This window comes from Conger conger, chromosome 17 (genome assembly GCF_963514075.1).
Source record: "Conger conger chromosome 17, fConCon1.1, whole genome shotgun sequence".
NCBI lineage: Eukaryota > Metazoa > Chordata > Actinopteri > Anguilliformes > Congridae > Conger > Conger conger.
Genome location: NC_083776.1, coordinates 12,478,260 through 12,493,197, shown reverse-complemented (window position 1 = coordinate 12,493,197; position 14,938 = coordinate 12,478,260).

Here is a 14,938-nt window from a genome sequence, read left to right as displayed (position 1 = left end):
ATGACTTGATTTTTTAAAGTTGATTCATTATTGTATCCAAATGTTCCAATTTTGAACAGTTTTCCATGTCCAGTTCAAGCAAGACCAGCTCCAGTAGAATATATATATATATATATATATATATATATATATATATATATATATATATATATATATATATATATACATATACTTTTTTTTATTTTTTAAACACAATGAATTTAGATTCCTGACCGATGCAGAGTAATGTTACAGTATGTGGCTGTAGTTATACACTCCGTGAGAACTTTATTAGGTCTTTATAGACTTCTACTGCTGTAGCTGATGCACCTAGAGTTATGATGCGTTATGTGTTCAGAAATGCTCTTCTGCACATTGTGTTGTAATGTGTGCTTATTTGTGTTACTGTCACCTTCCTGTCAGCTTTGACCAGTCTGGCCATTATCCTCTGACGTTTCTCATTAACAAGGCGTTTCTGTTTGCAGAACTGCTCCTGGCTAGGTTTTTTTTTGGTTGTTTTTTACACCATTCTTTCCAAAGTCAAGAGACTAGTGTATGTGAAAATCCCAGGAGATCAGCAGTTTCTGAGATACTCAAACCACCCTGTGTGCCACGAACAATCATTCCACGGTCAAAGTCACTTAGATCACATTTTCCCCCCATTCTGGTGGTTGATGTGAACATTAACTGAAGCTCCTGACCCGTATCTACATGATTGTATGCACTGCACTGCTGCCACACAATTGGCTGATTAGATAATCGCATGAATAAGTAGGTGAAATAAAGTAATTAAAAATTCCTGATAAAGTACTCGGTGACTGTATGTCCTGTTCAAGCAAGACCAGCTCCAGTAGAATATTGATTTAAAAAAGAAGAAAAAAACACAATGAATTTAGATTCCTGAACGATGCAGAGAGTAATGATATAGTATGTGGCTGTAGTTATATGTGTTAGTGCCTGTAACTAGCCCTGTACCACGAGTAGCCAGCAACAGGTGCAGCCTTCCTCATACACAATATCTGCCTTTACTTCACAAGCAGCTTATCTAGTGATTTACCCAGCTTACGTGTTTTTGAAACATGCACTTATACATGGATAATTTGCTGAAGTAGGTCAAATTAGGTACTTTATTCAGTGTCCTGGGAATCAAACTTGCAGTTAAATGCAGTCTCCCTCTCCAGATGATGATGGCCAGTGTGCAAAAAAATGGTACATTCCAACAGAACCAATCCAGATCCAAGTCAATCCACCAGACACAATATCACTATACACAATATACAGCACAATAACTGCTTCAGAGCACCAGGTTTCCTGTTCAGCAGAAACACACATTGTATCTCAAGGTTTAATTATGACATGACATCAATATTACATTTGTCATATCAATTTTTAGACTGTTGTCCAACAGGTGTCCTTCCCCTTTAATACATCAAAAATAATGCACAACCTGTACATGCACAAAAAAAATGTACATCTGACCCTAGTGCATGAGAGAAACCTCTGTATACCATGCAGAGTTCAGGGATTCAGTGGGGCACAGCAAATTCAATCACTGGATTTCTCACTCCACACATCCAAATTACTGACTCCTTCCTAAGGTGAACGATCCCCCACCCCCCCCACCCCCACCCGCTTTCCACGCACAAGCCTGCACTTGGAGATAAACAGGGGTCTTGTCTTCACAGGAAGTAGGAGAGTAGTGGGGTGGGAGGAGGGGGTGGGTGCTGTGCCTGACTGCTGGGCTTCAGTCCAAGATCCGCCCCTGGCCACTCCTCCAAACCACATGTTAAGACTGGCTTCACAAGGCCAGGTTCAGCTCAAACATACCAGCTCAGAAATAGCTTGTTCATCTGACTCCAAACTACACTGGCTTGTTTCTGCCAAGGCACAATATGAAAGAGATGTCCTCATGCATCAGCGCAGTCTTAATCAACGTAACAAAAAAAACCCAATTTTTAAAATGATGTTCCATCTGACCATTTTTGGAAAGGCAGTCACGCCGAGGGGTTAAAGGTACAATAGCTCATTTCAGAATTTTATCAGTCAAGAAAGGAATTGCAGCAACAAACTACCTCAAACCACAACACTGTTCATTCCTCCCCCTTCTCCGTGAACGTGCTGAAGTTGAACCAAAATCTGTTGTGAAACAAAAGTTTTATAAATTGTCAGTAACTTGCAAGAAACGTTATGCTATATTACAGATGAATGTATTTCAAATAGTTATCCAGGTTTGCAAGCTAATAAGATTGTCATCTGGGTGAGGCTGCAGTTCCATAGACTATTCATAGAGGAAGTGGGATTATTCCAGATTTTTATTTTAAAAAAGAAAACATTCACATCCAATTTCATCCATTATACGAGCCTTTCTCTTGAAAATATTTGCCACATCACTGGTACAGGCATATAGAATACAGATGTAATTTAAAGTATTACACATGAAAATATTATTTATGTAGACTATTTAACAGGTTCTTCATGCTTGTATTTTCATTTTCATGAAAGACATACATGATATTTGTTATAATATGGGGGTGGGGGGGGGTTAACAAAAGAGCAGAGAAAATGAGTGTCATTGATCCAATGGAGCCAGGCATTGTAGGCCTCTCTGCTGCCGCCTGGTGGCACCTGCATGTCAGTGCTGCTAATTTTGACATGTAATTTGCTGCTTCTCTTGAGTGATGCTATTATGGGTGGCTCAGTTCTACCCTTCATCTGCTTGCCTGACTCTGGGGAGGAAGTGGCGGTGGGAGGCACTGTCTCTGCTTTATCCCCATTCAAACATTTCAGGATCTTGTGATTACCACAGCAAATAATCTCACTTCCAAGACTTTACCCTTTAATTCTTTGTCTGATGAAATGAGTCAGGAAATACACCCAGTGAGCACTTTATTAGGTATTTATTAGACTTATCCCAACGTGACTTCTGCAATTGTCCAACTGCGGCTTTTTGGCTTTTGACCCATCCTTACCGTGGTCCAAGCTAGTACATCACATATCCAGTAGTTTTAATTTAGGATTTAAAGTAGATACGAGTATTTTCACGCATTTAGCGACGTTTTTATAGTCAGTGCCTGATTTATGAAGGCAAATACCTCATTGCCTCATTTAATTTGTGTGTACTCTGATCTTCCCCAATTTGATGGATGACTAGCATTATGCTGGCTGTACATAGTGCGATATCAGCCGTCTTTTACGATTGGTACACACCACACTGTGTGATGTACGGAGCCAGATTAGAGACTTTATATTTGTAAATGAAAAAACAAAAGAAAAGAATTGTAGTTGAAAGATAATATTTGCATGTTGACTGAAAAATAATAACTTGGTAAACCAAGTCGCGTTTGACCGTATTTTAAAATATTTTTATGATTTTCATTCTCGGTTTGTCATGCGCTTACAATGTTTTTTTCACCCTCGATCAAGTCAACTTTTCAACCGAAGTTTTGAAACTCATCTTGCGTGGAGGGCGGTGAGGAGAAGGGCACGCCTGTCTTTGAGTGACAGCATACTTTAAATCATGTCCGACAGCAACAGCAAATAACTTCCGCCTCTGTTGCCTACTATCATTGAAAAAAATGTATAGGAGCCATAGACTGTATAAAACATTATAGGAGCTGTCACAAAAAATTCTATCCCCCTTGCAAAACCTATCCCCTCCGGGGTCATGTTTCCGGTTCCGTTCCCCTCATGCGTAAGTTAGCGTAAGTTAACGTCAAGTCGCCAGCGTGGTTGCCAAGCTTTCTCTGTTGGTTACTATGATGCGATTTATAAGAAGCACTCACCAACTGCCAAAAATTTAACTCAAGAGTCAGAACAAGCACGTCAGCTTTGTCAGATTCAGGAGACCAGAAAACGGCTAAGCCCATTCTTTTATTTACTTTAATATTACTATTATATATTACATTATATATTATTATTATTATGTAATATTATTCACTGATTGATTTATTCCTTGATTTATTCCGTTTTCTATTACTGACTGATTGACCGATTAGTTAGCTAATTGATTTGACATATAGATATTACATATTTTATATCATTTTCATAACTGACTGACATTGTTGAGTCACTTAATGACATTTTCCTCTATCTCTCTCAGGGGACCTACGGAAAAGAGGTTTCCAGAAATCTCAGGCAGAGAATCCAGACGGCCTCTGCAAAATTCTAACTAACTTACTAACAAATCTCTGCACTCGTCTCAATACCAACACTAGTCTTTCACTGAAATGTTGTGTGTCCTGTTGTTTAGGTGAGTGCCTTTATGGAGACAGGAGGGTCATGCTGATGGAGGAGGAGAAAATGGCCCGCCTGACTGAGACAAATCTTTAAATTCACATGTAAATCACGTGTGGAGGGAAGTTAATTACCAAGTGCGTTCTCCCAGCATCCCAGAGGAGCCCGGGTATGATGCTGGCCTTGGCCGTCAGCGCTGACGGGCACGACCGGGCTGCGTTCGTGCTGCGGGAGAGGGACATCATCACCGTGTACGACCTGCAGGAGAAGAACCAGAGCCTGCGCGTCCTGAGCGAGGTGGACGCCTCCGTGTTCTCGCGTGACTGCGAATACCTCCTCGGCCAATCAGGAGCACCGGACTGGACACTGTTCTGTTGGAGTCTGTGCTCCCAGCCCATGAATCAGGTAAGTGTCAATCACAGGGCACAGGGAGAAACCTCACGCTATAGTTGTAGTTTTATCATGTGCGTTATAAAGAGGACTCCCCCAGCAGGGCGACCCACTCATGATTCATGAACAATGCAAGATTCTTGTCCAATGTCGCAGTTTGGATTTGAGTTGGGCTTGTGAAATAAAATGGAAAGGGGTTTTTAGCTGAGGCCTGCGATCGTACACGTAGACACAGTCTGTGAGAGCCCTCTCTCCGAAGGACAACACAAAGATCTGCTTGTCTGGGAATGGCCAGAATGGCTTCAACCAAAATGGCTAATTTTATTGATACGTTGTGGTGAAGAACATGCACCCTAAGAAAAAAAATGGAACCATTCTATTTCCTGAGAGTGTAGATCAATGCCATAAAGCAGCATCATACATTTTATACAAACGGCAAAGATATCAGTCAGTATCACAGAAATTCATATGTTTGGTTATTAATATATTTTTGAAAAAGTAAGGAAAAAGCGCAACACTGCTACTTTACAGAGTCACCTCAAAAGTTTTACCTCAAAAAAAGCTGCACCTGCAAAAAAAACTCTACCAAGGTGTGCAGGCCCTCTCTGGCTTTGTGGTTATTAATATATGCCTTTGTGTATATATTTCTCAGATCCCCTCAGACACCTACAGGCACGATCCCACTCAGGTTGTGGCCATGTATGTTAATCCATCAGAGGCCACCTCATCCACCTGCGCCGACCAAGGCCAGCTCTACAGCGCCAACCAAGGCCAGCTCTACAGCGCCGACCTGACCGATATAGAACTGAGGACGGACTGAGGTATAAGAACAAGGGTAATGCAGAATATGTGGTCTGCTTATGACGAAGTTTAATGTTGTAATGTTGTAATGATCTAGCTTTAAACTGTGACAGGTTCTTTCTACTGGTGATTGAAAGCAGTTCTAGTCCACTGACTTTGAAAATTATAAAAAATAAAATAAATAATATCCTCATTATTGGGTCAATAAAGAGCCTGCAGCTCTGCAGAACCAGCCCTCATTGACTTTAAATGAGTTATTTAGCTGATGCTTTCATCCAGGCCCCAGTCAAAACACCTTAGCCACGCGGCTATAAGCCGCCCCGTTAACACAGCTCTGAAGGAAAGCGGCTCTACAGCATTTGTAGGCTGAGCGTTTGTCTCGTGGTCATGCCACAGGAGCGCCCCTTCATCGGGAGTGCTGATGACTCCAGGCAGGTGTGGTACGGGACGGACGGCGTTTTGTACAGGTGGGACAGGCAGAGCGGGGAGCTGGAGTCCCAGTGCACGCACACGTGCTGCGTGTACACAAATCTCTGCGTTTCCCCCGATGAGACCATCTCCGCCATGGGGACAGGCTGCGCTCTCACAGAGATCCCAGACTGCCAGGTGTGTGAAAGACCTCCTTTCTTTGCTTTCATTTAGAGATTCTGTCTGTTGGGACAGATCTTGCTCCAAAACATGGTAACTTTTTTATTTTATCCAAAGCAACTTGTAGTTGATTAGGCTAAGCAGGGGCCAACCCCCTTGCTCAAGGGTCCAACAGCGCACAGATCTTATCGTGGCTACACCGGGGCTTGAACCACCAACCTTCCAGGTCCCGGTCATGTACTTTAGCCACTAGGCTACAGGCCGCCCCCCTGCTACACATTTCTATAGTCAACGGGACTTGCCTGAATAAATGGTTAAATAAGTTGAATAAATACTTTTAACTCCAATTTCATTTGCAGAGCCCTTTTCAGTGATGCATAATTCCATTGTGGTTTTAAATAAATTAATCTATCACGTTAAGTGTGCCTGATGTGGACTAAAACTACAGACTGTGGAAGTCACAAACCTTCACATGGAATAGTCACATGTCAATTCAGTCAGTCCAGGAGGCTAGCTCAGGAAGCACTCTTCAACATTACACATTCAATAAACATTCATATTTGTGTAGACATTTGATTTCTGTGTAAAATATTAACATTTAATTTTGATGCAAAATCTATAATGCAGCCATTTGATGTGAAGGTAAAAGGCACAATTGGGTGGAGATTAGTTATGGTGCCAGACCAGATGAAGGTCTTTCTGACCTGAATCTACGCCCTGCTTGTCTCGTTCCGGCCCCAGTGCGAGGACAAGGCGGAGCAGCAGAAGATGGAGTACGAGCTCATGATGAAGATGACAGCGGAGGATGGTGACAAAGAGATCATGGCCATACGATGCAAGGGGGTCATCCCTATGTTCCCACAGCCCTATGTTCCCACATTTCTAAGATTTCATTTTTTTTCAAAATTAAATGTTTATTATTGATTGTGTAAACTGAACTTTATATATTTAGATGTCAAAATAGTCCTCAAAGGACAGCACTTGCAGATGCCTGTTCCTGGCACATAAAAGGTTGAAAAGTACTGAAGTAGAGCCCTTTCCAGTTTTAAGTGAACTGCATAAATAGTGTATTTTTTTTTTTTCTTATTTCGCTTGTTTGCTTGTTCATTAAAACCTTATAGATAATTGAACGTGTACTGTGTCTAAATTGCAAGTACGAGGCCAAGTTAAAAATCGTGAGGGATGTGAGCGCCCAGTACAAGGATGAAGCCTGGATCATGAAGAAACGGGTATGGCAACCGAGCAAACCGCCTTTGCTTTGAGTGGTTAAGAAAAGTTATGGAACTTTAAAGGTTATGGAAGGTTGCTATCGTTTTATATGTACTGTAGATACATATGGGTTATGGGTGTTTGTGAAGCAAATGAGTACGTCTGTTTGGCTGCATCCTAGTTATCAGGTAATACTTGACTAGTGTGGCCAACTGACACAGAGATGAGGTGCGTTCAAGACAGCGAACGCGCACGGCGAAGTAAGTTTGCAGCAAACCCTGACTGTTGAACGATTTTAAATGGACATTACATTTAGTTCGACACCATTTTGAATACACATGAATGCGACGTAGATTTAACCATGCTAGCTAAGATATTCGTTGCTTAAGCTACCTGCGATTTATTTTTTAAGGCAAGAACAAATATTACATTGATTAAAGTGAGTTCAGCCAAATAATTGTCAACTTTTGTTCTCCCCGCGTCTTTCCCGTCGGCGCACTACCTTTTCAAATAGTTAGCTAACGTTCGCGGAGAATAAAAAAAGTTTTTAAATGTTTGTGAACATAATGTTTGCGATCATGAACACACCTCAGGTAATACCTGACTAGTGTGGCCAAGTGACACAGAGCTGTTTAAGACTTATGTTGCGTTCCAGGTCAATTCGGAAACTCATACTGTACCTCCCAACTTGGGAGGTAGGAGCGTTTCCATGGTTACTTCGTAGCAACCGTTAATAACATGACGGTTGGCCAGAAACTGTCACTAGCGCTGGTGCTTTCTGAACACTACAACCATCAGGCTACTTTTTAACATACACTGTTCCTTGGGATTAGAAAAATGATGTAGGAGTTTACTTTTTTTCCCCACTGTCATTGTGTAGCTATACTGTCAATCGAGCCGTTTTAAATGACGTCAGTGTCCTGTTACTTGGCAACTCAGAGCTGAGAAACGATACCCGACTATCCAACAATTCTGAATTAACGGGCTGTTCCAGTAATCTTTCCTGTTGGAAGGTCATGAATTGTTTCCGAGATATCTGGAAGGCAGCATAATAATCAACATTTATTCTTGTGAATGTTATTTCTCAGTAAAGCACCTTATAAATGTGGAGTGAATTTTGTCCCTGTAGTTTGAGTGCCTGGAGGAAAACAGTAGTGAAAAGAAAAACAAGGAGATTGAGAAACTTGAGGCACAGGTGAAGAAGAACCTGAATATCATTAGCAATCTGGAAAATGACGTCTTGGGCCTGAAACAACAGATTATGTTGAGGAATGAAAACATTGAGGAAAAAGTGAGTTTATTTTCAGAGGACATCCATCAAACTCCCATTCCATCTTCAAATAGAATCCAATAGCATACAATCAAACATATCTGAAAAGGTTTGTGTAGCAGAACAGCCCCCTTTTACATTGTGTGTCGAGGAATATAAAGGCCTTTCTCTCTGCAGGAAATTCAGATTTCTGAAATGAGGGAGAGCAACACTGACCTGCAAAGCATGACATTCATTCTGGACAACCACGTTAAAGAACTGACAATGCAGATCAATCCCAAAGAGAAAATAATCAAAGAGCTGAAGGAACAGATAGGAAAGGTAAAGACATCCGTCCGATTTGGTTTCCTTTTTTATTTTCCATTTTCGCAAAATAAAATATAGCTTGGCTACCGTAGGTTAGGGGTTAAACCCTCAGCGAATGGAGAACATATAGCTTCTTATTGTATAGCCTACAGTCAATGATTGTAACCAATGAGAAAACACATGCAGAGTTACGCTCAAATTTTCCTACAGCAAAGCACTTAACCTATGATAAACATCTAAGGGTTTATATGCAGCACCCTCAGGTAACTCTCTTAACTAAGAGGAAATCAACCCTGAAGTGTCAGAGTTAAGGGATACACTTAAGGTGTTTTATGCAACTGGGCAAAATACCTAATCTGTGCTTGTCTCAGAGAGAGGATGCTCTTGTTGCTTATGGATGTATACTTTCGAGATCCACGTTAAAATGACCTTTGCAAACTTTAGATGATTAAACGTATTTGATTTCTGGATGGAGGAGGAACTGATCGAGTCGCAGACCTCAAACTGAAGCTGAATGCCATGCGATACAAGAACTGTGGTGAAAAGATTCAAGGCTGACCTCCTTAGCTGTGTGGGCTTCATACAGGATCCCAAGAGGCTGAAAGAAAGTGTGCTTCAGATGCATGCGCGGTACATACAGCAGTCTGATGTGAGTATTACATTACAGGCCTTTAGCAGATGCTCTTATCCAGAGCGACATACAATGATAAGAGAAAGAGTAAGATGCATGTATCTGTAAGTGACACCTACTTAACCTCATATGTAAATGGGAAATGGTTGGCATTTATATAGCGCCTTTATCCAAAGCACTGTACAATTGATGCTTTTCATTCACCCATTCATATACACACTCACACACCATTTTGTATGATGACCAGGGTAGCCATTTTGTAGCAAAATGCTGTCAGCTGTGGTGCAGGGGGCAACTTGCTGTATATGCCTGAAACAAGCTGTTCTTTCCCTAGAGCCAGGGTCTACTTCATCCCCGCGTGGGCCACTCTCACCCGTAAGGAGTTAGCGCAGGGGTTGATTTGCCGGCAGCGTGCTTAGATCGAACGGCTCCAACAGATCCTCAACCCAACAGGGAAGTGTTCACCAATAACTATCCACAACACCCTCTCACCTACTAAAATACCCTCTTTTAGCCCACCAATACCTACCTACGGCACCCTCTCACCTACTAATAGACCCTCTTTTGTCCTGTAAGGTGGCTTTGGAGTCACCTTGATTCAGAAAGTCAGAAGTTTACATACACCTTAGCTAAATCCATTTAAACTCAGTTTTTCACAGTTCCTGACATTTAATCCTGGTAAACATTCCCTCTATTAGGTCAGTTAGGATCACAACTTTATTTTAAGAATGTGTAATGTCGAGTAGTAGTAATAATAGTCTAGACACCATCTCCCACCCACTCCTTCTGGAGCGCCTAGCAACCCAGGGGGTCACCGGTACTGTGCTAGCCTGGCTAACATCCTACCTTACGGGGAGACAACAGTTTGTCAAGCTAAAACACCATAGGTCCAGGTCAGCTGCAGTTACCCATGGTGTCCCTCAGGGGTCAGTGCTTGGTCCATTATTGTTCATCATTTACCTCCTCCCACTTGGCCGTATCATGCGTTATCATCACATCAACTTCCACTGTTAGGGGCGGTGTCCACAGAAAGCGTTTTTTTCATGGCAGAGCGCTTTGGACATCAAAATCAAAAAATTCCCAGAGCGCTTCCAAAGAGCGCTTTTTGTTGCTAGGTTACGGTCGTCATGTCATCTCGGTTATTAATACAATTAACCTAACCGAAATAACGACATAACGACATAACGGTAAACATGAATACCAGAAACAAAATCCTCGCAATTGCTCTAGCGGCGGATCTCAACGAAGATCCCGCTGTCAGGAGAAGGTGTAGAAGTGTGTGGGTGCACGACATCAATCGTGGTAGGAAGCAGTTTGGGGAGTATCACCGGCTCGTCCAAGAGTTGCGACTGGACGATGCCCGGTTCAAAGCGTACTCCAGACTGAACAAGCAGAAGTTTGAAGAGGTACTCCAGAAGATCAGGCCAAACATCACCAAAATCCAGACCAACTACAGGGAGACCATCAGCCCTGCGGAACAGCCCTGCATTTGTCTGAGGTGAGTAGCTAGCTAAAACGTGAACATTAATTGATGAACATGGTGATACAGTTTAGTGTCTAGCTAGGTAGGTAACGCTGCTATAATACTGCTTTATTGCCATGACTGCATTTGTTACAATGTTGCCAAAGCAAGTAACAGTGAAATTGTCCTATTGCCAGAGACTTTTTAAGTAATCCACAGATACAGTTCCCATGCCTAACAATTAGTTGTCCATCTATCTGTCTTGATAGATAAGTAGATAGATGTATTAGCTATTGATATTCTGTGTCTATGTCATGTCGGAGGAAGATTGCAGGGGACTACGAGAGGCTCTGGGCATTCCCCAACTGCCTTGGTGCCATGGACGGGAAGCATGTGGTGATCCAAGCCCCACCATCGAGCGGAAGCCAGTACTTCAATTATAAGAGGGCATTCTCTATCGTGCTTCTGGCGGTGGTGGATGCCCACTACCGGTTCACGGTGGTGGACGTGGGTGCATATAGCAGGAGCAGCGATGGAGGCACGCTGGCTTCCAGCCTTTGGCACTGCTCTGCGGCTTGGGAACCTTGACCTCCCCGAGGATCGACCTCTGCCTGGAGCAGACCATCTGGGACCCCAGCCGCACGTTCCTCTTCGGAGGAACCTCTTGAGGCCCAGTGGAGGCTCTACAGGAGGGTTCTTGGAGTATCCCCAGAGGTTGCGGAGTGCGTAGTGAAGGCCACCTGTATCCTCCACAACTTCCTGCGCTGGGATTGTGACGGAGAAGATGTCCCCCGCACTACAACCGTGCTAGCAGAGTCACAGGGTGCAGTGCAGAGCATCCCCAGGGTCGGCAGCAACAACGCCTCCAGAGAAGCAGCTGCAGTGAGAGAGACCTTCACCAGCTACTTCTCCTCTCCAGACATGTGCCTTGGCAGGACAGCATCCTCTGAGCCCTACAACTCCCCGCCCCCCTGCTCCTTACCATCGGCAGCAAACCAACTACTACACACATCCATACCCTATACATCTAGTGATAATAATAATCAAATCAAATATCTAAACTTATTTATTTTGTGCGTAGATAATTCAGGTGTTCATATAAAAAAGGTCAAATACAGTGTGGCAATACATTTTTTATTGTTGAACTGATTGTGAGTTCCAATGCAGCCAAGAAAGTAAAAACTGATGAAAACAAATGAAAAATGTTTTGTATTTGAAATATTACGATAGAGAAAAGAGTGTGTGTCTAGGTGAGTTAGCGAGGGTGTGGGTGAGGGTTAGTAGATGGGTTAGACTCTATGGATGGGTAGGACTGTATAGGGCTGTTCGTATTTTAACACCGCACACAATCTGGAGTGTCGGCCAGAACACTACTTCAAGGCCAGAATGTTCAGGGCAGGAGGGGCGCACGTGAGAGAGGACACAGAATGAGGAGACGGGATTGGATGCAATCACTTGTATTATCCACAAGATATCACATTGCAACAAGGTGTGTGTATATTCCAGTTCTTTCTCTACATGGAGTAGATGGCTAGTGTGTGGTTCTGAAAATAAAGAGAAATAATAATAAGCATAGGGCTACAACGTAGCACGCATGCATGTGTCATAGTTAACAAGCTAGTCAGCTTGCAGCATCACCGAGCAACAAGCAGGCAAATGACCAGCTAGATAATACCAGTAAACTATGTCCTTACACAGTACTAAGCAAACTAAGCATACAGATAAACCAAATAACACATTTGGCATATATGCGCCGGATAAAGGTCTGTGTGCTGGCACAATACGCGTAATTTAGCAGCTAATAATAACGTCAGCCAACACGGTAGTAAATGCTATAAGTGCGAACATTTTTCTCCCTCGCTTAAACTAGCAACAGGCAATTCACTTCTCCCAACACATTTCCTAGCTTAACATACAGCCTTAACTTCATTTTAGAAAACTTACTTCGTTCATAGACGCACACTTTAAGCTACCGGGTATACTTTGCTCAGACAACACGGAGAGCAATGAAGTTGCTACTTCAACAGCGCGCCAGCCAAAAGTAAACAATAGGTCTCGCGTCTTAACGTAGGTGCTGGGAATATCAAATTAAAGGTCCATAAGCATGAAAGGAGAAATAAACAGAATAGAAGTCCTGAGCCTTTTGTACAGCCGCCCCCAAATGTACAAGTTACATTTGCACCACTCAAAAGGCTACACTAACTTAAACAAGACTCAAAGGGGGTGGCTGCTGTCTTCAGCCGGAAGGGCAGGCAGGATAACCAGCCGGGCGACTGGCCGTGTGTACGTTCTGTCCTTGACCCTTACATCTGCTGACCTGATGTGGCCATCAGGACTAGGGTGAACCTTTACAATGTGCCCAGTCGGCCACAAGGCCCTCGGCAACTGGGGGTCCACGATCATTGCCACAGAGCCCTCTGTGACATCGGCTGGAGATGACTGCCACTTCGACCGGGCCTGTAGCCCAGGTAGATACAGTCGAATGAAACGGGCCCAGAAGTGGTCAGCAAGCACTTGTGCATGCCTCCACCGCCTACGACTGAGGAGCTCCTCCTTGGGGTAGACGACCTGAGGCAGGGACGCGTCAGGCCGCCCCATCAGTAGGCAGTTGGGTGTCACGGGGTCTGGATCGCTGACATCAGATGGAACGTAGCCCAATGGCTTGGCGTTCAGGATCCCTTCCACTTCGATGAGGACGGTGCGGAGGACCTCTTCCTGTAGGGGCTGTGCACCGACTGTGGTGTACAAGGCGGTCTTCACGGATCGGATCTCCCGCTCCCACACACCCCCAAAGTGGGGGGCAGCAGGAGGATTGAAGCGGAAGTCAATTTTCTGTGGGGCAAGGAGCAGCTGGAGGTCAGCGGACATTGCTGCAAATGCCTCGCTCAGCTCTCTCTCGCCACCTCTAAAGTTAGTGCCCTGGTCTGAGTAGAGCTCGGCAGGTCTTCCCCTCCTAGCAATAAACCGACGTAGGGCCATTAGAAAGGAGTCGGTGTCAATCGAGGTCAGGACGTCAAGGTGTACAGCCCTGACAGTGAGGCATTTAAATATTATTCCCCACCTCTTTTCTGTGCGCCGCCCCACTCTGACCTCAAACGGCCCGAAGCAGTCGACGCCTGTCGAGTGGAAAGCAGGCTTAAAGAGACGGAGGCGGGCTACAGGTAAGTCAGCCATTCTGGGGACTGTAGGCTTTGCTTTCCAGCGGCGGCATTCTGTACAAGTTCTTTGGAAGCGACGGACTGCCTCTCTTCCCCGCAGAATCCAGTACGTGCGTCGGATTTCAGCAAAGACACGTTCTGGTCCTGGGTGCTTCAGACGGCTGTCGAAGTCCTGTATGAGGAGGCAGGTTACTGGATGTGAGGGATCCAGCACCACCGGGTGTAGGCTGGTGTACGCCAGATTTTCGGACCGGCGGAGACGACCACCGACCCTGATGAGCTGTCCGGTGACGTCCAACTCTGGGGACAGGTTCAGGAGGCGGCTGCTGCGCTGAACAGGTTTCCCTGCTTTAAGGAGACGGAGTTCTTCAGGGAAGCTGTCTCGCTGTGCCCTGTTAAGGAGAAGTCTCTCAGCCTGGCGGTAATCCTCTGCATTAGCGCAGCTCTCCTCTGTAGCCGCCCCATGAAGCTCCTGGACAGTGGCTTGTAGCAGTTCCTTCCATGTGCTATGTTGGAGGAGGTCTGAGTCAGACTGATTTGCAGCTACAGATGTCACACCACAGAAAGTTAGTTTGCGCAACTCAGTGGTATCTGGAGGGTCTCCCACTGCATTGGTAGGGTCAGCAGGCCACTGGTTAGGATCCATAAGAAGAAAGGGGGGCCCTTGACTCCATCTGTTGGGCCTTACCAGGTCCTGCAGTGTTTTTCCACGGGTGATATCATCGGCAGGGTTCTGTGCCGAGTCGACGTATCGCCAGGTGTGCTGGTTGGTCATCTCTTGGATCTCCGCTACGCGAGTGCCAACAAAGACCTTGTAGCGGCAGGATTCAGATCGCAGCCAGGCCAGTACAGTTGTCGAGTCGGACCACATGACGGTCTTCTGAACCTCCAAAGTGAGCTCATCACTAAGG